This window comes from Grammomys surdaster, unplaced genomic scaffold (assembly GCF_004785775.1).
Source record: "Grammomys surdaster isolate TR1022 unplaced genomic scaffold, NIH_TR_1.0 126028, whole genome shotgun sequence".
NCBI lineage: Eukaryota > Metazoa > Chordata > Mammalia > Rodentia > Muridae > Grammomys > Grammomys surdaster.
This window is the reverse complement of record NW_021620841.1, coordinates 4,923,593-4,948,067: the sequence shown is the minus strand read 5'-3', so window position 1 is coordinate 4,948,067 and position 24,475 is coordinate 4,923,593. Positions and strand designations below refer to the sequence as shown.

The window sequence follows — 24,475 nt, the reverse complement described above, 5'->3', positions numbered from 1 at the left end:
AATGCTTTTAAGTATTCTGGCTTTAGGAAAGGAGTGATCTGCTTTCTGTGACCTGCGTTGGAGAAGAGAAATTGGAATTTCTCTAGCTTGCCATTGGGGAGAATACGGGGATCATTGAAAGAGATATTTAAAATGGCTCCATCCAATCCGGCTTTTCTAAATCAGCCACCATGTTCTTCACTAGCTTAGACCTGCAGCCAGGAGTGGCTGTGGCTTTCTACTACTGCTCAACTCAGGCCATCCACTCAGGTGGTCAGAGACACCATCCCTGCCACCCACAAGACACCATTGTGGGAGATGGCTCTGCCAATCTACTATGCTGTCTCTGCAATGATTGGCTGAGCCCAGACCATCCCACCATCCACATGGGCCCAGTAGGAGTGAGATTCTAATGCTTAGATTATCAAAGGCTTTATATATTTGGTAATGCTCAATAACAAGATGCCCACACATTCAGAGGTGTAACCCAATACCCAATCTAGATATATCAACTACCTTTGACTGCTAGAGACAGGCACATGTCTGCTTCCATGTTCCCTTCTCTCTTTCTGGTACTCTCTCCCCAAGTTCCTCCTCTTCCTTCTCCTCTTCCTCTCCTTACTTCTCCCACTTTAGCTCTTCCCAACTTGCAGGAAAAATATCTCACTACAGGGAATGACAAGATCAGAGGAGAACTTAGTTTCTGGACCTTAACCAGGGCATCCTTTTCTGGCATCCAACAGCCTAAGACTGTCCAGTATAGCTGCTGCTGAGTACAGACTTTGTTTCCCAGACATCCCACAAAGCTTTCACCCACTAATCCCTTGGGTGATTATTTCAACTTGTTTTTCATGACCTGATGACTCTTAATTTTGAGAAAATGTTGGCCTTGTGATCATATAGTTTTGTTTACTCCCTACTGTGATTCTTTGGAAACTGCATGGAACTAAATACACTGTTGTTAAAGTATCACATGAAAAAAAAGTCTTCTAAATCTTACTGTAAATGCATCCTGTAGTACAGTCTGCCTATATAGAATCATCCTGTAGAGAATATGCTTTGTAAATTCGAGCACTGTTTAATTTAGAAATTATGATATTCAGACATGAATCACAAAGCTAGTCAGTTTAAAGACCTTTCCATGATGAGGGGTGAAGACTATACTTATATGTAGGTATAAGTACAGATATTTAGATTATAGTTAGGGTTCATGCTAGTTTAGAAAAGTTACAGTATATAACAGTATCTTTTAAAAAGTCTATCAATTTGAAAATAGTCAAGGGAAGGGTATGATATAGGAGAGCTTAAAGGGAGGAAAGAGAAGAAGGAAGTGATCTCTTATGATTTCAAAAAAATAAAATAAAAAAGTGTCTGTAATCCACATTGCTTGGAAAGCTTTAACTTTTTAAAGCTTTAACTGTTCAACTGCTTTTATAAAGACTATCTCAATAAATCCATAGATGTAGTTTGATTGACTACATTTTCTACATGACGTGCTAATGATTACAACCTTATGTCAGTCAAGCCGATGTACCTGATACACGATATACAAAGACCTAGGAAACGGGTGTTCTACCTTCTCGAAGTCCATCAACAGAAGCACAGCAACGGTGCTGCTAGGTAACAGCTGGATTTAGATGCTGACAGAACTGAATTTAGATCCTGGCTCCAACACTTTCTACAAGGAAGTTGTGAATTTCACTTGCTCATATGTAAATCACGATATTTAACACCTACATCACCTCATTCCTGTGATGTTGGGTGTTATAAACAGATGCAGTCTACTGCGTGTGCGCTCTTAAGTAGCAGTTACAATTTTCCAACTCTGTTGCTTTTTTCCAAACTAAGCATCTCATCTCTTAGAATATATCCTAACGAGGACAGTTTCTGTCATATAGTTTCTGTGATGTACGGCAGAGGGAAACCATAAAACTCTTCCTCTACGGCTATGGGGTTGTCCTTGTGGACCTAGATAGAACCTTGCTACCATAGCCACCACGGAGATGGTACTGAAATGCACTCACAGCACAAATGAGGAAGCATAGAACTAGAGTAACGTCATGCCCTGTTCTAATACCTCATTTATGTATGTTCCCCAACATATTGACTTTGAACTTGTAGCAAACTAAGGTCTACATGAATCATTTTCCTCTGCCAGCCTATATTTTTCTAGATAATTGCTACCCTACCCTTCCTACTCAAACACCCAGAAACTCAAAAAGCAGACACATGGAGGGATCCATGGCTCCACTTGCATATGTAGCAGAGGATGGCCTTGCCTGGCATCAATCGGAGGGGAAGCCCTGGGCCCTATGAAAGATTGATGCCCCATCGTAAGGGAATAAGTTACTGGAGAGGGAGTGCGCGGGTGGCAGCATCCTCATGGAGACAGGTGGTCGGGGTGGAATGAAGAATTTTTGGAGGGGAAATTGGGTAGGGAGATAACATTTGAAATGTAAATAAACAAAATAACCAATAAAAAAGAAAATAAAGAAGAATCCACATGTTTACATTTCTTACTGGTTTCTCCACTGTCTATCCTGTACATAAATATATATAGTATATACAGTAAAATTTAAACTGTTTGGAAAGATATATGGGGACTTTTATTTACCCTTCTTTATAAAACTATTCATAAGAGTACAGCTGGCATTTCATGGAAAAATATTTGTCTGACTTATATGAGGCTCTCAGGTTTTATTTTCCAGCCACAAAAACTACTAAGCCAGAAACAAAGCTCAAAGCTTGGACCTGTTCTTCTAGAGTCCTTCCCTGTATCTTCCTTTTCTTTTGCACCCCATCTATTAACCCAATACTCTCTTAACCCAGAGGTACAAATACCGAATCCATATATGAGTTTGCTGAAGTGGTCTTCATTTGAACTCATGAGACATACTCTGTTCTAAGAATGTTAAGGAACCAGCTTCTCCTCCTCTGAGCAGTAGATCAAACCCCAGTGTTGGAATATTCTGCCTTAGCTTCGTGTGCTTTTAAAAGTGAATTAGACTTTTCTCATTAAATATCTGTATACCTTCCACTCTCAAATCATAAGTACCATGACCCATCTTTACTAAAATGTGTATGAGGATTAGACAGTGATTAGCAAGGCAAGATAGAGACTCTTAAGATCACATTAGATTTGATGACAGGAAGACATTTTTGGTAGCAGCCAGGTACATTCCTGATCATGTCTGAGTTCAGAGTCCATCTTTTTTTTTTCCTGCACTCATATGGAATATTGACTGGGCATCAACTCATTTTAACTATTTCATTTAAAGGATCCAACTCTAGTTGGAGAGATAAAAACATCACACCTGAAATAGGGACATACAACAATTACATGTGAGTATTGTTGAATGCTGCTACAGAATGGAGGTCCAGATGAATCATAAGAATGAAGAGATACAAGGAAGCCTGTGTGAGGAAGGAAGACTTCATGGATATGTCAGAAGTTCTGTCAGAGAAGACCTGAGCCTGAGATCTTCCCATGGAATTTTTATAGACCCTGAGTTTCACCAACTTTCTCTTCTACAAAATGCCCATTCCAAATTCTAAAGAGGATAAAACATTTGTCAAATCTCCAGGAACTTGATACCTTATTGTAAACACTGTTTTCTCCTTCAGGACTCTAGGTGAGGATGCAAGCAAGGTATGATGTCATTCTAGTTGTAGTTAAAAAAAAAAAAAGAAAAGGAAAAAACAGCAGATGAAGAGTTCCTCATCTGCATATTTTTGTCAGTTATCCATGTAAATGTCACTTCATGAGTATAAAAACCATAAGCCTCCCCTACATAAAAGCCTCTCATTCAGTAGGATTTATTTTTCATTACTTGACTGAATAGATTACTCCATTACTCATATTTTCTGTTTTCTCCATTTTGCCTCATGTAGAACTCACCTCAGAATATTATCTCCTACAGAAATGTTCCCAATTGACGGCTTTAATAAACAGCACCACATACAGAAGTGTTTCAAGCTGGAAGGTACCTTGGAGAATGACCTTTTTCCACTTTCATTTCACAGATGATGAGATTGGGGTCAGACTAGATGAAGTGATTTGCCTGCCTAGGGTCAAACACTGGATAGAGGAAGAATCAAAAAAACATAAGATGAAACGGATTTTTCCTTTTGTCTCTATACAATATTGTTCATTCGACAAACATTTATTTATGTGACAGGAACTGTTTGAGGAGTTGTGAAGCCAAGCGAGGCAGCCCTAGGCACTCTACTGTTCCTGCTGTTTATGATTCTGCAAAGATTTCTCTCCTAGGTGTGTGCAGTGGGATGTCCTGCTGTATCTTTTGTTATGGTTTCATTACTTTGTGCATTGATAGTGCCCTTATCTTTACTCAGCCCCAATTAACTTCTCCCAAGTTACCCATTTAATTAATTCCTAGCCTCCTTTCCAAGGTACAGAGTGGCTCTTCCATTCTTCCTCATTATCATCCCCCATTCTGAAATAATTATTTTGAGTATAATGAAAATGTTAAACATGGTTGAGCCCAGTGTGTGATTATTGTAACTCCAACAGCCAACAAATTTAATATTTATTGACTTGTAAAGTGTCATAACAACAAAGCAAGTAGCTCGTTCATTGTTACCCCGTCATTTTTCCTTCTTGTTATAATAGATGGATGGATGGATAGATAGATAGATAGATAGATAGATAGATAGATAGATAGATAGATAGATAGAAAGTAAAAACATGTTTCTATCATAACTAGGACAGGCTGATAGACATAAGCATCATAAATGGTCAAAAATGGTCAGACAAAGAAGAAGAGAAGGAGAATAGAAAAGTTTTCTTGTTCTAAAAAATCTTTTGTAAACAAAATCAACATTGGAGCATTTATGCCTTTTATATGGACCTACAAGAAGTACAATAGGTGCCGACCATGATGGCAGTTATTTAGAAAGCATTTCTTGTTTTGTTTTATTTTGTTTTGTTTTGTTTCATTTTGCTTTGCTTTGATTTTCATGACAGGGTTTTTCTGTGTAGACCTGGCTGTCCTGGAACTCGCTCTATATACCAGGCTGACATCGAAAGATATCACCTGCCTCTGTCTCTGGAGTGCTGGGATTAAAGGTGTGCACCACCACCACCCAGCTTTGAAAGCCTTTCTTAGTCCACTTCTTTACTTGATAGATTATTTAATTTTCGCTCTCCAATACTTTCTATTACTATATAAAAACATGTTTATCTTCTATAATTATAAATAAAACAAAATTATACTTAGTGAACAAACTAAAAATAGCCACAGTTCTTTTTAATGACATAGAAGTAGTGAAAATGGCATCATTCTGTGTTAGTTAATATGCTTTAAGAGTAGTTTCATAGTCTATTGTTGGTCATGTTTGGTTCTCTATAATTCTAGACTCTTAACAAAAAGAGCACGAACAATTCAAGTCCTCCTGTGCCCTTGTTTGGACTCACCAATTGTTTGCACTAATGTCTTGCATTATTGTTCTCTTGCTCTCTTTCTCTGTACATGTGTGTATATGTCTGTACATCTAAGTAAATACGCATAGACACTGTCTAGTTTTACAATAGACTTGAATTGTTTATGATATGTATCTCTAATCAAAGTCCTATTTACAAAATTAAACAACATACAATATACCTTAGTTATTAATAATTCTACAAATGGTTTAGTTTTGTTTTTGAAAGATACACACACAATATATAATCCATACATCTATTATCTGTTGCATATATTTAGCTACTATATTTTCAACTACTTGAATTTGCATTGAGGACTTGAAATTTCAAAACATCTTAGTTTATTGTATATTTGTGTGTATTTTCTGGGATTGGGGTATATTCTTACATTGCAGAGCATAGTTATCAAAGATGGGCATTATCTGACACATGACCTTTGCCTGATTTACAATCCATGCTTCAACTTCACCTATAGCAATAATGTCATTGGCAGCTAGCTGTTCCTCATAGCCCCGCCTTTGATCTTGGACCTAATCTGGTCATACAATGTGTTCAGTTTATTTACTTGTTTGTTTGTTTATTTATTTATGTATCTAAAAGCTTACATGCACTTAGTCAGTAATGACCTGGATAACGTCCTGTTTTCTAGCAATATCTGCTGGCTGCTGGTTGTTGCAAGAATGCAAACATGAGCCAAAAGATTTCTAAGCAAATCCCTTAGGATTAGAAAAAACTGTGCTAAGAGCCTTACTACTCAGCCTTACAACTGTGTCCTGGCCGTGAGTTTTAGCATTTCTGTCAGATGGGGTCTAAAAGAGAAGGCTGGGAGTGTATCAAGATTTTACAGTTTTCACAGGGAAAGCTTTGGGATCGGGCTTCTGCTGTGAGCATCTGCTGAACATAGATCTAAAAAGATGGCATTTGTATAGAACCTCCTTGCAAGATTGTATATTGTGCTCTCGCTCTGACCCTACATGAGTATCTAACAGGATGCCATGTTAGGGAATGCTTAGTTAACTATCTATAGAAGAACAAAGACTTAGGATTCTATAACATAAAGTTTATGCTGATTAAATATTAATTTTATTGTCATTATTGAAAATAAGCATATTCTAAAAAGCTTTTGAGCTGCCACTTGAAATCTCCAACATAAAAATTACTATGGATGATTCCCTGCCTGTTTAAATAAAAGGCAAAAAAAATAAAATATTTACAGTGTTTCTGGTGTCTAAAGCATTTTGTGGTTTGGCTTATTTTGTACATTATCGTAAGAGCTATAAGTTATGGATAGCTTGCTGTCTGTCTACATCTACCAATAATAATCTGGGAGTATCCTTTCCTCTTTTTCAAGCCTACCTAGATGAAAATAGCAATAAAACCTCATCAGTTTTATTGGCTTTGAGTATATCTAATATTTTATAAAAATTTATAAACATAGCAAAACAGACATTATTTTTTTAAAGTTCCAAGCCAAGTCATAAAAGAAACAAGTCTCAATAAAATAAATTAACTGAGTGAACCTAGTGGTTTACTTCCATCAACATGTAGATAAATGGTGAGCAGCCCACAGCAATGATGTAGCCTGTTTTTGTTTTACTTTTTCCCTGTGGATTAAAGAGAAGGCATTTATACATGAAACAGACTGTAATTGGCTACCATAAAAATACTGTATACACCCACATTCAGAGCACGGGTTAAGTATAAAACAGTCTTTTGTTTCCTACAGTAGAGCAAGCTTGCCCATTTATCCTAGTGACAGATATGCATATAAAACCAAAATGAAACCAAAGCCCTGTAGAGAGCATAAGTCACCAAAGCTGTTTAATCCTTTCATAGCATCCCTTAGGGAAGCCTGACCCTCTGTGAGTAATAATGTTAAGTACGTATAACATCAAATCTTCTCTTGTATTTTGACAGAGCGCTGTTTTTTTCCTATCACATTTTCCAGTTTCTTATAAAGTGCTGCACATCACTGCCATTTTAACATGCATACACATAGAATCTTGTTTTAGGTTTCACATCATTAAAATATGGCAATTGGGACAATCTACTGAGATTTTACATAAAATGGACTGTGGCTTGAAATTGTATGTTAAGAGGGAGCCAGGTAAATGTAAGTGATTTTTAACATCAATGTAGCTCATGAATTTTACTAGAAAACAGTTGAGTTTCAAGCAGAGATGAAATGAAAGCAGCCCTTGGAGACTAAACAGATGCAGTGAGTGTGGCTTAGAAGGTACAGCTGTCACTTCAGATCTGTTCCACTCAGCACCTCCATGAGCCAGGAGCGGGAGAGGCTGTCACCATGATATTTGCATCGTTCCATTGAACAGACCAGGGTGGTTATGGGGCACCTATTTTTAAATGTTTTGTTGTTTCTTGGTTTTGAACATCCACTTTCTGAGAACTAAAAATGACGAGAACTTGGAGTGGAAGGTACTTTTCCCCAGTACCATTAAAGTTTCATTTATGAGTTTTTAGCTGGTCAAACCAAATCAGAAATTCTTGATTGCATTACATTATTTACTATATTAAGGCAGTTCTGGTATTGACTCTTGGGAAGGACATTAAATTCTTATTCTCTGAGACTAACTTGAGTGCAGTATATTTAATATGCTTATGTGTGCTTACTGTTATCCTAATATTTGATGGGCTTTTATATCTGTATACATGTGTGTTTATAGATTTATCCAATATGCTAGAATAGGATTAGGTGATATCTAAACCATTATTAAAGTTTGAAAAATAGAAAAATAGTCATGATGTATTGTAGGTTTTCTAACTCCAGGAAAATATGTAAGATTTTAGGTCAAACTTTCTTACTTTCATTTTTAAAACACTCTATAAGGAGCACAATATTCTAACTTACATTATTCAAAATGACTATGTAAATTATCGACATAATCCCGATCAAACTCTGAAATCATTTAAAGCTCTATTTTCTCCTGCATTATATTGTGCATACAAAATATTCATGATAATGCCATATTTTGAACTTAGATGGATATATTGCAGGAATCTGAATTAGAAATATTTAGAAAGTTAATGTCCTATTTAAGATGGTCTCAAGTGATTATCATATGCATTCCTTTTTCTTTTTAGATTGAAGAAAGGCAATTCTGAAAGGAACAAAAAGTCCCAAATATTCCAGAATACCCCAGCAGAACAGTAAGTGCTTTAATGTCAAAATAATTACACCAGACTTTCTGCAGAATTAGATCATCTTTTGCACAAATATTTACCTTCCTAATTTTTAAGATTAGAAAACCAAGTAGCAAGTAAGCGGTGCCTTAGAAACTCAATTTCGATTCACTGGAGTCCACTGGAAATGATTTATCCTATAATCCTCTTAGATAAATGGGCAGGTAATCTGTGTGATACATCTCTGGTGCTGAAATATTTAGGTTGACTCAATACATTTTTGAGTAACATTGAATCATTCCAAAGGGAAAGAACTGGGATAATGTAATAAGCACATTACATTAGTTTACTTTATGTGATACAAATTTATTCACTTTAGAAAAATTTAAAAGGTTAATGTGGTTGGCCTATTTACTATCATTAAACAGCATTATGTAAAATAATAATATAAGAAGTTTTAAATTTTTTTAGTTTTTTCTCATTCTTCTTCTTTCCAGTTTTCTCAAGACTTAACTATGAAATATATTTTCTTCTTTAGCTGTGACTTTCTACCAGTAATGTTTTCTAAATATATTTTTATTGACCAGAATTATGTATATCTTGATGTCATCATTTGGTGATAGATCGGCAACATCATAAAGCACACTGAGAGGCAAACAACTATAAAGTTTGAATATGTGAATATCAAAATCGGTAGATAGAGATAGAATGTCAGAATCCACACTAACGATCCACATCATATGACTTCAATAGTGTGGTTGATTTGAAAAGAGCTGAAAATTGTAGTTCTTCAAAGATCCAAACAGGGATGTCATCGTTTTTCAGATCCCTAGCTGTAACCTCACTGTGAAAGTTATCAATGACCATTTTTACTTACCCTGCTTATACACAATTATTTAATCTACTGCCTGAGTTCACTGATCATCTTCTCTGTCTTTTCATTTGTGATTTGCAGTAGGATTTAATTAGATACAATTTGGTAGGTTCACATCCTTATAATGAGATCTATTTTTTTTTTATTTTGAATAACCCTGAAGAAAATTGTTTGTTTTCAAAAAGAGCTTGTGCCTCTTCTTTGTGTATTACTTATGACTTAAGGCAGCTCACGATCTCAGCTTTTGAGTGTCTTCTACTTAGCAAGTGTTCATTTAATTACTCAGAGATAACTTCTAAACAATAAAAAAACTCTGAATCTAATATAAACTTGTATGTTTATATACTTGTAGTTTATTCCACTAATGTACATTAATATATTTATGAACAAAAATACTCTGATTTAAAATGTTAGAAGATAGGTGTCTTTCGTGTATACCTTAGTCTCTAACAGGACTGCTATGTCGGAGTCATCAGTGTACACACTAAAGTATGAGCAGCAAACAAAGGCACTGGTCAGTTCCTGATGTGGACTAAAATAATCCTAACAGAAAGAAGAAAGTTCTCATTGGTTACGTTAAAACTAAAAAGACACATGCAAAGGTTTTAGCGTAGGAGAGTCATACAAACCCCTGTAATACTGTCTTAGCATTCATAGCTAAAGGGGAAGAAAAATCTGATAATTAAAATATTACTAGAAAAAAATGTTGGGTGTGTATGGCATGTATATATTTCACAAAGTTTTGTGATGAAAAGAGAACTCAGAGATAAAGGGCTGTTGAAATAGTTTTTAAATAATAATTTCCCTCGCTTAGCTCTGAGTGCTCAGTAACACTCTGAAGAACATGATAGTCCACACTCCTTGATTACACTAGATAATGATAATAACAACGAGGAGACATCAAGAAATCATTCAGACACTCAGGCATACTCCTTGGGAACTATTCATATCATTCTAGATTTGCTAAATCTCACTAAATACTTGTGGGAGTTGATGTTCCCTCTCAAAGTGCAACTCTTATTAATGGCTTCGCTTTCCTGGGTTGGCAAATGGAATGTGAAGCTTCCATTTTTACTAAGAAAGACTCTCCTCGAAAGAAGACATTAACCAAAACATGTTTCTGTGAATCGTTCTGCGAATAAATATTATTTGAAAATGATCTTCCTAAGTTTCATTGAGTCCAATCTCTCAATATTAGAAGTATTAAATCACCGTTACCAAAACTATAAGCCTCGGTGGGGTTTGAGGGACGTAATGTGTCAGCTAGGGTGTGGTGTGATAGTCCCACAGAGCCAGGAGAAACCTACAGGGGTTCAGGTCTAATAGCCCCATTTACTGATTGCCTCCTTTAATACATGGAGGGTGAGGCAGGCTTTGCTTGAGCTCTCATATCTAGCAACAAAACTGAGGATTCTGGTCTAATTAGCCAACTGACATTCTTTTCTGTGTGTAATATGGACTTAAACTACTTATTTGGAGAGTGATGGTAGATGAGTGGAAGGACAGGTGAAATACAAAGGAACAAGGAGAAGAAAGGGGAGGGGAGGGCAGAGGAGGGCAGCGGAGGGTAAGGGAGGGGAGGAGAAGAGAGGAGAGAGTAAAGAGAGGAGAGGAGAGGGGAGGGGAGGAGAATGGAGAGTAAAGAGAGGAGTCCGGAGGGGAAGAGAGGAGTCGTGAGGAGAGGAGGGGAGGGGAGGGGAGTTGGGAGGAGAGGAGAGGAGAGGAGAGGAGAGGAGAGGAGGGGAGGGGAGGGGAGGGGAGGGGAGGGGAGAGGAGGGGAGAGGAGGGGAGAGGAGAACCATTTATTTGGTGTTTGGTTACAGATAGTCTACTAGACTTGGGATTTATTTCATTTGACTGTAAAACAGATGATGAAAACGAGAACTAAATGCTACACAAAGTTAACCTCCTTTTTAAGCAAGATTAGGCTTAGTGTTAAAAATCAGTCTTTATTTTTCCCTTCTCAAGTTACCCCTCTTAGCACAGACACCTTGCAAAGGCAAAGCTGTTTTCTGTTCTCTATAAATGATGGCACGGTGGGAGTGGCAGGGAAAAAAGAAACAGCTACATTATTGACTTGAAGTAAGAAATGACTTTTTCAGGATTCCCATCTTATTTAACAGTAGTCAGATTACATATTTTTACTCAATATTTTATTTTAAAAAGTCAAAATCTAATTTTAAATTTTTGTTTCTTTCCTTCAGACCTTGCTTAGAAAGGCTCACAAATATTTCCCTGATCTAAGATATTTTGTTTTGAAACACCAGAGAAGTTGTCTTGGACAGTGCTGTTGTAGTGAACTATCTTTGGGAAATTTTCTGGGTTCAAATTCCAGCTACCCCATTCATTAGCTCCGCTATCTAGGGCAATGTAGTAGACCTCTTCACATCTCACTGAGTAACAGATCTGCTGTCTTCTAGATGGTACAGTTAGCACACTCTACATTAGAATTTCTTTCTTATCACAATTACTTGAAAAAAAATCTAGCCTGTTTCTAGAAATGTGTATTTATTTTTTATCTGTACTTCCATTCGTATTTTCTTTCATTCTGAAAAATGTATTCTTCCATGATTCTGTAAGCTTCAGGAGTTGCAATGGAAATATATAGGGAAACTCCTCTAGATATCGCTGTGATTTAAAACGCATGCGTAAAGTTCAAAGTCACAGAGGTTAAGGGAAAAGGATCAGCCTCTGAATGACCAGTTTTGATCCTCTATGATTCAGATCTACTCACTACCCTGCCTGCTGCAGCTCACTATTGGACAGAACTGTTTTCCTTTGTAACTGTAAATGCTTGAACAATTCTAGTCCCATTTCTACCACTTGCTGGCTCTGTGTCTCCAAAATCAGAGTAGAACTCCTCCTCAGTCTCCTCTACCAAAGTGAAAGTAACATTAATTTTATAGGTTTTATATGAGAATGACAAGACCTGTTCATTAACTGCTTATTATAGATGTTCATACAACAGCATCCATAAATAGTAATTTTACAAGTACTATTAAAGTCTCCCTTGGAAATATCAAAGGAGCATTTTCTTTTTTTTTTTTTTTTTTTAGAGTTGTATAACTTTTGGAGGGAGTAAAGGAGGAGGGAGCAATGAAGGAAGAAAGAAGGGGAGGTAGAGGCAGGCTGAAATTCTCTTCCTCCTTAAAGCAAATGTGGATCTTTGATGTGGAAGTGTAGTGTGGCTCCCTTTTATAGTATTCAGAAAGAGGCTCAAGACTGTCTCCTAAGCCCAGAAGTGAGCTAAATCAACAGGCACTAGGAAGCTAAGGGTGACAGAAAGACTTTCTCCCTCATCTCCAGATGATCATTGCATTGAGAATGCTACACACAAATTTGCCTGTCACATTGTTCCAGAGGCAGCAATCCAAAGCAAGGGTCGAGGGTGTTTGTTTTGTTTCTTTGGTTTTTTTCTTATTTTTTCTCATTTATTTTATATAATACATCTAGACCGTATTTTCCCTCCCTCCATTCCACTCGGCTCCTGCAGTACCTCTTCTCTTCCCTAGGTCCCCCCTCCCCCTTTCCTCTTCAGAAAAGAGCCTCCAAGAGATACCAGACCCCTACAGGTATCTGAAGTAAAAACTACAAAAGTATCCTCTCGCCACAACTAGATATGAGATACTAAAATGGCCTATTTTTATTAGTGTGCCCCTGTGAAAAAGAGTATTTACAGATTTCAACATTTGGTATCTCATTAATTATCTTTTTTGAAATCTTTTTATGCCTCTAAAGATCCGTATACCCAGACGTTAAAAATTGCAACTCCCACTTCAACATAAAATAAATTCATGGAAATGTTTTCTATTTATTCCTTGATTTGTAACTTTTTGTGTTTTCCTTATTTCAAAACATATCCAGGTCAGCCTAGGAGCCACTATGGCAACATATGCACCTTGATCTTATGCTTAATATATATTCTTAGTTTTGCCTTTATTCTATTTTTCATTTTCACATGAATCCTGCCAAGATTATTTTTAAGGATTTATACAAAATGTTTTAGGCGGAGGAAAAGATTGTTTAAAGCAAATGCTCAGAACACATTGGCTTGTAACTCATTTGAGACACTAAAGTCATAGTCTATCAATTTTTAGTAGCTTGAGATGTATTGTAAAGAAGAGATCTTAGTGACAGATTTGAGAGTTCTGATTCTCTTGTGCATTGTGTGCTCATAGGTAACACTGACATATTTTTCTATACTACTTCTTAAAAAATTATTATTAGATGTTTATGTGTGTGTATGTGTGTATGTATGTGTATATATAGAGAGATAAATATGTATCGATATTTCAACTATAATGGAATTTCCCCCTTACTTTTGAAACGTTGAATATTGTCTATTTTCAGAAACTTAATCTTTGATCATGGATATGTCATAGAATTTAACATGCCATTGTGTTAGAGTGACCATAAACTTTTCTCTCTGGATTCTTTCTGTTGACAACTCCAGAAAAAAAATGACTCTGCCATAATTAAGTCATGCTGAATAGACTCGGTTTCTAACTACATAGAAATTGAATAATTATCAATGTGGCCCATCAAAGGCAAAGCCATAGACAAATTTATCATTAAATGAGAAGACTGAGAGCCAAAAAATGAGAGGTCTTCAACATATGAGAGACTTATATAACAAATCCATTTTAAGATGTTATCTCTCATTTCATAAACTGGGTATTTACCCAGAATACCCCACAACAAAGGTGTGAAACTCCACAGTCACATCCAGACACAATATTAATAGCTTGGAGGGTGGAGGCTGTGAGACTGAGGGAGACATCTTTCTCCCTTTTTTCTAACCTGGTCCAAATTTAAAAGGTAACTATGGCTGCTTTCTCACATGGGCTTGCTCTTACAAGCTCCATCCCCAACTGTACATCTGCTTCCCACATGATATTCTTCATTTCCCACATTGTCCTCATGGTAGTTTGCATTTCACATGACTATTTACATTTGTCCTACTTTTCTCTGGGTCAAAATGCCCAGAATAGCTGTTGTGGAGAAAATGCAAAAAAAAAAAAAAAAAAAAAAAGACGTAACTGAACCTAAGTGTCCATTTCCCATCATCCCTTGCATTTGTCCTTGCCTCTCTTCTTCAACAATTGTCAATCCAAATAGTATGCTCAGAGATATTAGTTCGTTTGATGTACTAGACTATAAAGTTAACTATAGTCTAGGAGGGCGTGTTAGGGCAGCAACCAGCACAGGAGAGGCTGTGGCCTTCTGGGGAGCAGGCCTCTACTGACCAAAAGGTGTTGTTAATGTTTCTTCTAATCTTTGGATCCCTTGTTATCTTTATCTTAATATGGATACACTGTCTCATTGGATCGAGAAAGCTAACAGGAGAAATTTTCATCAAGGTACAAATAGACTGGCAGGAGATTATCTATGCTTTTCATATGTAAAGTAAGATTTTTAATACAAAGTACATGACTGAACCCATACATCTGCATCCCACATAAAAAAGTACACAATAGTAGAATAAATTTGTGGTTGTCCTTCTGTATAAAGAAGAACATTTTTTACTTTGCTTCTATTTGTGTAGACCCCCTCTTTGCAGCTGAAAACTCAGATTAGTCAAAGATCTTCTATTTTTAATGTGCAGCTTTTATCATGACTTTCATCCCAAATATAATCATTATGGTTTCGATAATATAACCCCATAAGCAATGATTGAGAAACATGATGGCACTTCCTTCTGTACTTGTATGAACAGTTATGGAAGTGGCATCATAAGTGGGTCACTCTATTACACATAGTTATGCCCAACTATTTGGGGAGGGGCAGAGTGTACATAAGTCTCCTGAGAACTGATCACAGTAGAGGATGCTATTAACTGAGTGTTTGCTCCCTGCCGAGCCCTTCACAAGCCATTGCACGCCTGGAAGGTACACTGTCACATCTACTTTTTATAAAGGACAATGAGATACCGAAGTGCACACTGACTCGCTCAAAGCAGCACTCACTTCCATTTAGAGCCAGATACAGATCCCATTCTTCAAAATAGCTAGAACCTGAGCCTCCTGGGCATCTCACAAACTCATTCACAAGCGTAGAATGGAATGATAATTTGATGCCTTTCTCTCGGTGTACTCTATAAGCTGCTGGGTGTGGTGGTGTCTTTGATCTCAGATCCTGAAACAACAGAAGTCTTCACTGGAGTTTGAACCACAGAAAACAGCTCAACCCAGATCTGTCATAACCACACATGCGTTAGATGCTCTCATGCCTGATTTCTTCCTTGCTGAATCCACATGAATATGTGCCCTACAGAGTCCCTTGCAGAACCATTTATGTTCCAAAACTATGTCTCTGGTATCACATAAATCCATAATTTATTCTAGACATTTTTAATTGTACTGAAATATATAGAATGAAAGCTTTTACCATTTCAGCCAAGTTGTAGGTATACAGTTCAGTGGCGTGAACTCCATGTTGTTATGCACACACCACTATGGTTCAAAAGACATACACATTCAAATCTTCATTTTCAACACTGTAGCTTCAGAACCATTAAACAATGACTCTCTTCCCCCTGGGAACTTCCAGGTTACATTCTGCTTCTATGAGTTTGTCTACTCTCTATATTTCATAATATTGGAATCATGTATTTGTCCTGTGGTAGTGAGCTTTTCTCACTTAGCATATTATTATCAAGTTTTATCTATGCAGGAGTATGTAATGAAATATCTTTTTTCTAAGGCTTAATATTCCAGTACATATAATTGTACTTTGTTAATCTATTCAAACTATAGTTTAATAAGGTCACCATATAAAGTGTGGAATCTACTGCCAATTCCTATAAAGAAGGTGATTAAAATATAGAAGCATAATACATTCATAATTTGCAGGATATCTACCTCATTATAGCATAACTTCTAGAAATAATGGCAGAAAAAGTAGTTCAAGATAGGCAATCAGCAAATAGCAAAAGACTGATTTGATAATTAAGATATCTGAATCACCAATAAAACACAAATCTAACTTTGTCTGTTTTTATACAGTGACGGTTTCTTAGAAGATTTTTAAAGATAAGCAGACTTCCCATCAGACATTTCTCTAAAAATAAATAGAGTAGTAAGAGAACTGTTGATTCAAAATAAAAATGTTAATTAAATGTAAATGTATTGCTGTATTGCCTTCAAGTTGGTTTTTTTTGTTTGTTTTTGTTTGTTTATTTTAGTTTTACTAAGATTTATCATCTCTGCGTTGTGTGATGCTATTCAAGATTACAGGCAAATCTTAACTCAATACAAGAAAATGGCCCATCTCATTCCTCCCCTTTCATATTCTAGCAAGAATTCTTTATGTACTTCATAATATTTTCATAGCTAGAATTCATTGGTTATAAAACACACACACATATATGCATCTTCACAAATGTTACCTTTATTCTGTAAGGCCAATGTACAAATGTATAAATATAATGAACCTGGGGATTTGAAAGGTTAAGTGACTTTAACAGTTGTCAGACATAGAAAAGGCGAACAAGGTTCTTACTCCATTAGTCCACACGTCCCCCCAACCCCACCTTCCATTACAGAAGAACAGAAAGAAGGCCAGTTTAAACTGATTGTAAGACAATCACATAGAGAGAATGTTTTGGATAGCTATCAGTGGGGCTTGATTAATTAAAGCCTGAGAAGCTTTAAAAAGAAAAGAATATTTCATCCCAACCCTATGTGATGTGTTTTCATACTGGTTTCCCATTTTAATGATTATACAATGTTTAATTAAGCACATAGTTTGTGCCGTGCCTGTACTATGTAAAAAAATGCAAACAAACACATTGGTGTCTTTCCACCATGTCAGAAATTATTGAACAACAATAAATTCACAAAATACTGATTTAAATGATACCAATCTGCCAGATAATGTCACTTTCCTGACACATTCTGCCTGAGTTGAACATGGGGTCTTTTCTTCTAATTACAACTACTGATATTAACTCCCAGACAATACATTAAGTATCACAAGGTAAATGTGTGTGTGTGTGTGTGTGTGTGTGTGTGTGTGTAAAAAGATGACTCCAAAGAGTTAAAGCAAAGAGTTTTAGAGAGCTTCAAGGAGACTTACAGAGCCAAATGTATAAGAGTCCATTTGTTAAGAAACCTTGAATGGAATGGAACTATGGATAAGCCTGGTGGCTCTGAGTCAGGCCACCGCAGGACTCAGTTTGAGAATGAGGCTTCAGGGTAGATAACAACAGGAAATGTCAGGACTAGATCCCTGTAAGGGAATGGATGGGTGGGATGACAGCTGAGTTGGCTGTGTCAGCAGTGAGGCTGTGCCCAGTTGAAGTACCCTAGGACTGTCAGAAGAGAATTCTACCCTTTCTTTGGTCTGCTGAGTCTGTTAAGTTCTTGGGCTAGGTTCCCTGATGTGATTGTGATACAGGCATGTGTTCCCTCAATGCATGCTGGGAAGTTCATAAAGTGGCACCTGTTTTGCTCCCAGGGATAAGTCATTCATCAATCTGTGCCCCGTGGGCGGAGCTGGACAGATGGTGCTGTCCACATGTCCCCCTTAGGTGCAGTCATCCTCTAGCCTCAAAATAGAGAAAGAAGCTTGTTATAAAATTGGAGACCTTCAGGGTGAGATACAATCTGAACTAATAAACTGTTTTAGGTGGCATGGGGTCACTTAAAACAGAGTCCAGCCTGATCTATGCTGGTTAAAGCCCAAGCTCTAACAAGAACACTGGGGCTCAAGGCTTGAAGCTAATATCTACCCAGTGAGAAACAACTGCTTTAATGCATCTTTTAAAAAGATTACTCATCTTCTGCATTGGATTCTGTTCAATAGAAGGATAGATAACAGAATGATAGTAAAGAAAACTATGAACTGAGGAATAGTAATCTTTTGTTAGTTTCTGTTTTTCATCACGTGTCTGTATGACCTTGTATCTTGTCTAGAAGCTGCGTGTGTCTTGAGTGATCCTCGCCACTGCAGCCCATGATGAGGTTGCATTATCCCTCTCTGATGTATCAAATGAGTCACTAAACCCTGCTTCCTGGATGCCTTAAGTTGCTGTAGTGGGGGAAATTTCACAGTAATGTCATGCTTTCAGCTAAGATGGTTTTGTGTTTTGCTAGGGAGAGACATGTCTAATAGTATCCTATTGATTCCGATGCTTCCTGACAGCATCTGCCTGCCAGGTTTGCCTTCATTGACTTTTCAATGTTCTGTTACAAATAACTTGCATGTACAATCTGGTCCTGAGGAGCACAGAAAGTCCCCCACTGTGCATGAAGTTGCAACAGCCCTGTGTCTCGGGGTAGTGAGTGCTTATTATCATTCTGAAAATCACCCACTTGTCCTTCACTGCTGCCTGTGAAGGAGCTGGGTTTTCTCTCCATTCGTTTCTTCTCCTCCTTCCCTTTTTCACAGACCTCTCAACATAGCACTTAGTTTTGAAGTTTACATTTTATTCTTTGACATTCCCCATGATGACAGACACTGGAAGTACAAAGTCAGACATTTTATCTTCTTTTGTTTGAACACCTCTATGAAAAGATAACTTGAATTTAAGTGTTGACTGCATTCATACAATTCAGAAGAACTGTTTATGGGATTTTTCGAAAATGATGAATGATTATATTATAATGCTTCTTACAATTGCCAAAATAACTACGTTTATTGTATGGCTACCGTTGTTAAGTCTGTTCTTAGCAATTTTTATATTTGGTGTATAATTTTGACATCTCTGTGTGCTAGACAGCATCACCTTGTTTTATGGCTGAGGAAACTAAGGTACTGCAAGGCTAAAGCTTTTCTTTTGATAATAGTGATCAGTTTTATCTTTCAAATCACAGCTGACTTTTCATTACCTCAGCGGTCAGAATGATATTCAGATTGCAGGCAGCCTCACATAACCGTTGTTTAGACTTTGTATTTTACCATGCTTTTTATAATAGCATCTCAGGCTCTAGCTTCAAGAGTGCATTTTAAATTAAGTTAGCCTTAATGTGTGATAATGGCTTCGTTTGTTTTCATCTAATCGTCTGTGTTTGTAGATCATCAGAGTAGGAGACATATACAGAACATGCATGTTTATACCTTTGAAAAGTGAGTGGGATTATGTTTATTCAGACAATAGCTGCCTGAACAAAAATAGTGATAGTGTTTGAAACCACTCTCTGCGGGCCCTATAAGCTATATAAAAAAAAAAATACTTAAGCACCCATTGTTTTCTTCCATCTCCTACCATGACTCCATCTCTGCCCTTTCAGATATGATAACCAGTGCAGTCTATCTGATATCACCTTCTAACTCAAAGCGTACATCCATTCATATGCAATAATAAATGTATGGAATAAATAATAATATATATATAATAATAATACAATAATAGATACATGATGAGGAAAGGAGATAGAAGGAGAGATTAAGACTTTATTGTGTCATATAATGGTAAGGAAAACTTAGCACTAAGTATGGAATTGTCTTATCACCAGCAAATCACAAAACCAATGACGTGATAATCTCTAAAATAATTTAGACTTCTAAAAATTCAATTGGGAACGAAGCAAAAGGTTTGTAAGGTTAAATTAAGGAAAATGGCAAAACACATGAAGCAAAATATGCTCTGTCTTCCGAACCCTACACGGGAACCCTTTTCTCTATTGCCAAAGGCACCATGATATTTATAGTACCAGAGCTTCGACTTCCTCTCTGGACTTACTGTTCCTGTTCTGACTTTCTCTGGTGGATGGTGTGTATTTCCCCTCTCCTTTCTTCCCTAGGAGATGTCCTGCATGTGCACCACAAGAGTTGTTTCCTCACATGCAGCCTCCAGTGAACAGGTAGCCAGTAGAGAATAAAGCCTAAGGATGATTCTTGCCAGCCATGCAGCAACACTGGACCATAAGTTAGGACTCAGTGGTATATCCACTCAAAGAACATTGGCAGGAAGGATCCGAGCATGAGACAATGAAATAGAGAATAGAAGAATGAGAGAAGTGTAAAAGACTGTGAGGGAGGACAAGGGATAGGGGCCAGAGATACACATTAAAAAATGGAAAGATTTAGCCTATCATAAATATTTCTTCAAGATATTTCTTAATCTTATGTACATTGGTGTTTGACTTCATGCATGTCTGTAGAAGGACATCAGATCCCCTGGGACAGAATTTACGGACAGCTGTGAGCCGCCATGTGGGTGCTGGGAATTGAACCCAGGTCCTCCGGAAGAGCAGCCAGTGCTCTTAACCATTAAGCCATCTCTACAGCCCCTTCTTCAGCATCTTGTTGTTGTTGTTTCCTTCACCAGAGAAATTTGACAGAATAAACATTTCAGTACCAATGAAGAAAATAATTTCAGTATTACACAGAAGGTTAGGTCTTAAAAAGGTTCCTCTCCACGAATTTTAAAGTTCATTTTTCCTATCAGTATGGCCTTCATACCCTCATTTATAAGGTGAAGGCTTTGTGTACACTTAGCCAACAAAGCTTAGAAAGAACTCACACATGCCTTTCCAGTGAACGGATGAAGCAAGCAAATGCAGAAATATACTTATCACTAAATTAAAATATCAGTAAGTAAACCAAACCAACCATGAACATGTGTGTCTGGAAGTGTCTATATATTCTTCATAAGGTTAGTTACACTAGCAAATCTGTAGTACTAACCCTACCCTCCAATACACACACACACACACACATATACACACACACACATACTTGCATACATACATGCACAAACAAACATTTAATATTCATTCCCAGTTCTGATACATGGGAATTTAATTTAATTCCTGTCTTGCTGTTTATTTCTTGGTCACACCTCTTCAGTGCTAAGAAAATCCTAAATATAATAATAATAATAATGGAACTTAAGAGATTCATATACCATTTAAATGCTAAAAACTCAGGGCTAGTACATACATCCATGCAACTTCCTTACTTTACTTGATCAAAATTTCAGCCAAAACTTTGTGAGTAGAGGAAATACTAAATAAAGACAATATTGTCTTTTTTCCTGTACCTCTGTCATGTGAAGCCATGTAAGTGACTCATTAACACCAGGTAGCAATATAGTCAGTGGGATAACAGTATAAGCAGGAAAATAAAAACAATAATAACAAAACATCGAAGGTGACTTTAAAAATTAATTATAATTGTTTAGAATTATCAATATCAATTCCCAGCAATTACATTTAATTTTAACAACATACGTTCCCAATTATCATTTGACATTCATTGGACAGTATCATGGTTATAAATGATCAACTTGACAGAATCTAGAAGCAGGTAGAAAATAACCTCCAGTTATGCCTGTAAGAAATTATTTAACTTCCACACATGCTTTTGAAAAACCTTATTTATTTCGTTAATAGGTGTGATAAGACCCACCTTAATTGTTGGGTAGGATCACTCTATGGACTGGAATCATGCCTGTATACAATGGAGAAAAATAGCACAATGCTAACAGTCATCTCTCTGTACTTCCTGGTAGTGGATGATACATGCTTCAGTCTCCTGCCACCTTGAGTTCCCATGTAGTGATGGATTATAACCTAAAACTGTGAGCCAGGCTAACCCCTCTGTCCCTTAAGTTGATTTGAGTAGGTAGCTTTATCAACAGGAAAAGAAACTAAGGCAATAAAAATGATGCACCGAACTGTAAGAAATACTTACATTCTTAAATTGTCTTTATTAAATTGGGGCCATGGAAGACATTATGCAAGTTCACTTTAATTTTCTCTTTCATTATCATGGTTTGATTGATAATGAGCAGAAAATTGAAAGAGATAAAAAGTGTAAGGAGAGAGAGGAACTGAAAGTTAGTGCCCTAGATGAAAGTGGTAAAACTCAGAAAAGAGCAAAGCGCATTTTAACAAGATGGAAGCAAAGATATTTCATCTTAATGAATTGGATCGCAAAAAGACCTTACATAGATGGACCATGCACACAAAGCCATGCCCATGTGCATAGCATGCACCATAGGTAGCAACTGGCCATCCACATTCATGGAGTCCACCCTTGGACCTATATGCTCTCAGCCATACCCACAGCAAAGTTGTGTTCCCAATTGAATTAAGTAAAGATGCATTTCATCAGAAACATGGTCATGGGTGAATTTAGTACACCTTTCAGACTACATCATACATGTTTAGCAATGTTGTCCCCATGCTTTTTCTTCTCCAAGTATGTATCCAGATAGCAAACCAGGAAGGAAGCAGAAAGTCCCCAGATAATTTGAGTTCAATTGCAAACTATCAGACTACGTATGACCTTTGATTATGTGATAGAGCCAAACACACATGTCAAACCCAGCTATATACAATTGCATCATGAAGTCAACTTCCACTTGGGCCTTTTGCCAAGTAGAATGAAGTCTGCCATGGGCTTAGTTTTGGAGAGTCCAATTAGTAAGTCAAACTTTTAAAAGCTGTCTAAAATAATTAATTTGGTCATAATTACTCCAAAGCAGATTTTAGAGTAGACGGTAATCTAGTATCTGGTTTAAATGCATGAAGAGGATATCAATTTCATTATTAAAGAATTAATTATAATTGGACCTAATCCTTTGGTGACAGAAGTTAAAATAAAGACTCTAGGGATCTCCCGCTCAAGTATGTGAAGTGGATAAATCCTTCCAGAGCTCAGGGGTACTAAGTTGTCCTCTGGAATTACTTTCTGTTTATAACATTTTTCATTTAAAACACTACGTTGGGCTGGGGAATTAGCTGGACAGTTATAGTGCTTGTCATGTAAGCAAAAAGACCCAAGTTCTTATCTGAAAAGCATATATAAATGCCCAGTTGGCACAGCGGCCCACTTTAATTTCCAATGTCGGAAGCCAAAGCCAAGGAATCCAGAGAGCAAGCTGACAAGAATCAAACTCAGGCCTCCACACACAGGGACACTCATATCCACACACTGGCAATCACACAGGTCTACACACCACACAGACACATGGCAAAGAGAGACAAGCACTGGGTATGGCACCCAGCAGTAATAACTTCATAGGAAAGGTCACCATCTGTTGGATGTGTTTTGTCATACACAGGCAATGGATTTATCCTCATAACTGTGAGAGACCCCTTCGTGATTATAAAACTCAAACATTCAATGCTTATAAAGTGTTTCTTTTAAACTTTCTAAAAAGACTAAAATCCTTTTAATTTCTCAATATCTTTGTCTTCTTTTCTTCACAAACACCAGTGTTCCTCGAGACTCTACAGACTCGAACAGCAACAATGCTGCAAAGAATCAGACAACTAGCCATGGAATTCTAGGTTAGGATTAGATTGTGTATTTTATGGAAAATCTTATTAAGAAAAAAATCAGAAGCCATAATGAACATCTGAAAGAAGAGTTATTATCGAATCAGACAATTACTAAGGAAGATAATTCTCACTGTTCTATGTGTTTAATATTATCATTGTCTAATTTTTACTAGACCACTGAGTTATCTTTTATGTATTGTTTACTCATCCCTGCTTTACATACATTTTAATGAGTTCCTTGAAGCCTAGAATGATAATATCTCTCTCTCTTTCATATGCTAGTACAGCATGCTTTTATTTGACAAACAGAATTTTTCGGACTGACACATTTAATGCCACATATTTAAGAAAACAAGGAGGAATTCTAAATGCAATTTATTTTTGTCAGCAACGTAAGGTTCAAAAGTGTTTTCTGTAAGGAAAGCTATATGAAAGAGATAGTATGTAAGAAATGGAAAGATACCAATAATACCTCACACCCCGGTATTTATACAAGATAACAGAGCTTCCTACCATTTGTAAATGAAACAAAACAAAGCAAAACCAAAAATAAATATGTCTCCCCTTAATGATATTATATCATCTTCTAGAAGCTAATTTTCATTTCAATTAAGGTCCAATAATAGAAATTCTCTCTGCAAATTAACCCAAAATTTCTCATTCAGAGCCGCAGTCTAAATGTGGTTGGGAACCTTGTACATGTGTGCACATGTGTGTGTGTGTGTGTGTGTGTGTGTGTGTGTGTGTGTGTGTGTGAGAGAGAGAGAGAGAGAGAGAGAGAGAGAGAGAGAGAGAGAGAGAGAGAGA

General features: G+C 36.8%; 1 protein-coding gene across 1 annotated transcript in view; it reads left to right on the top strand.

The window, feature by feature from the left end:
• Syt1 (synaptotagmin 1) overlaps positions 1–24,475 on the top strand; it is a 502,043-nt gene that overhangs the window by 172,048 nt on the left and 305,520 nt on the right. Inside the window, exon 3 of the mRNA XM_028754572.1 lies at positions 8,522–8,587. The gene's annotated coding sequence lies outside the window, so the exon portion shown is untranslated. The remainder of the gene's footprint in view (positions 1–8,521; positions 8,588–24,475) is intronic.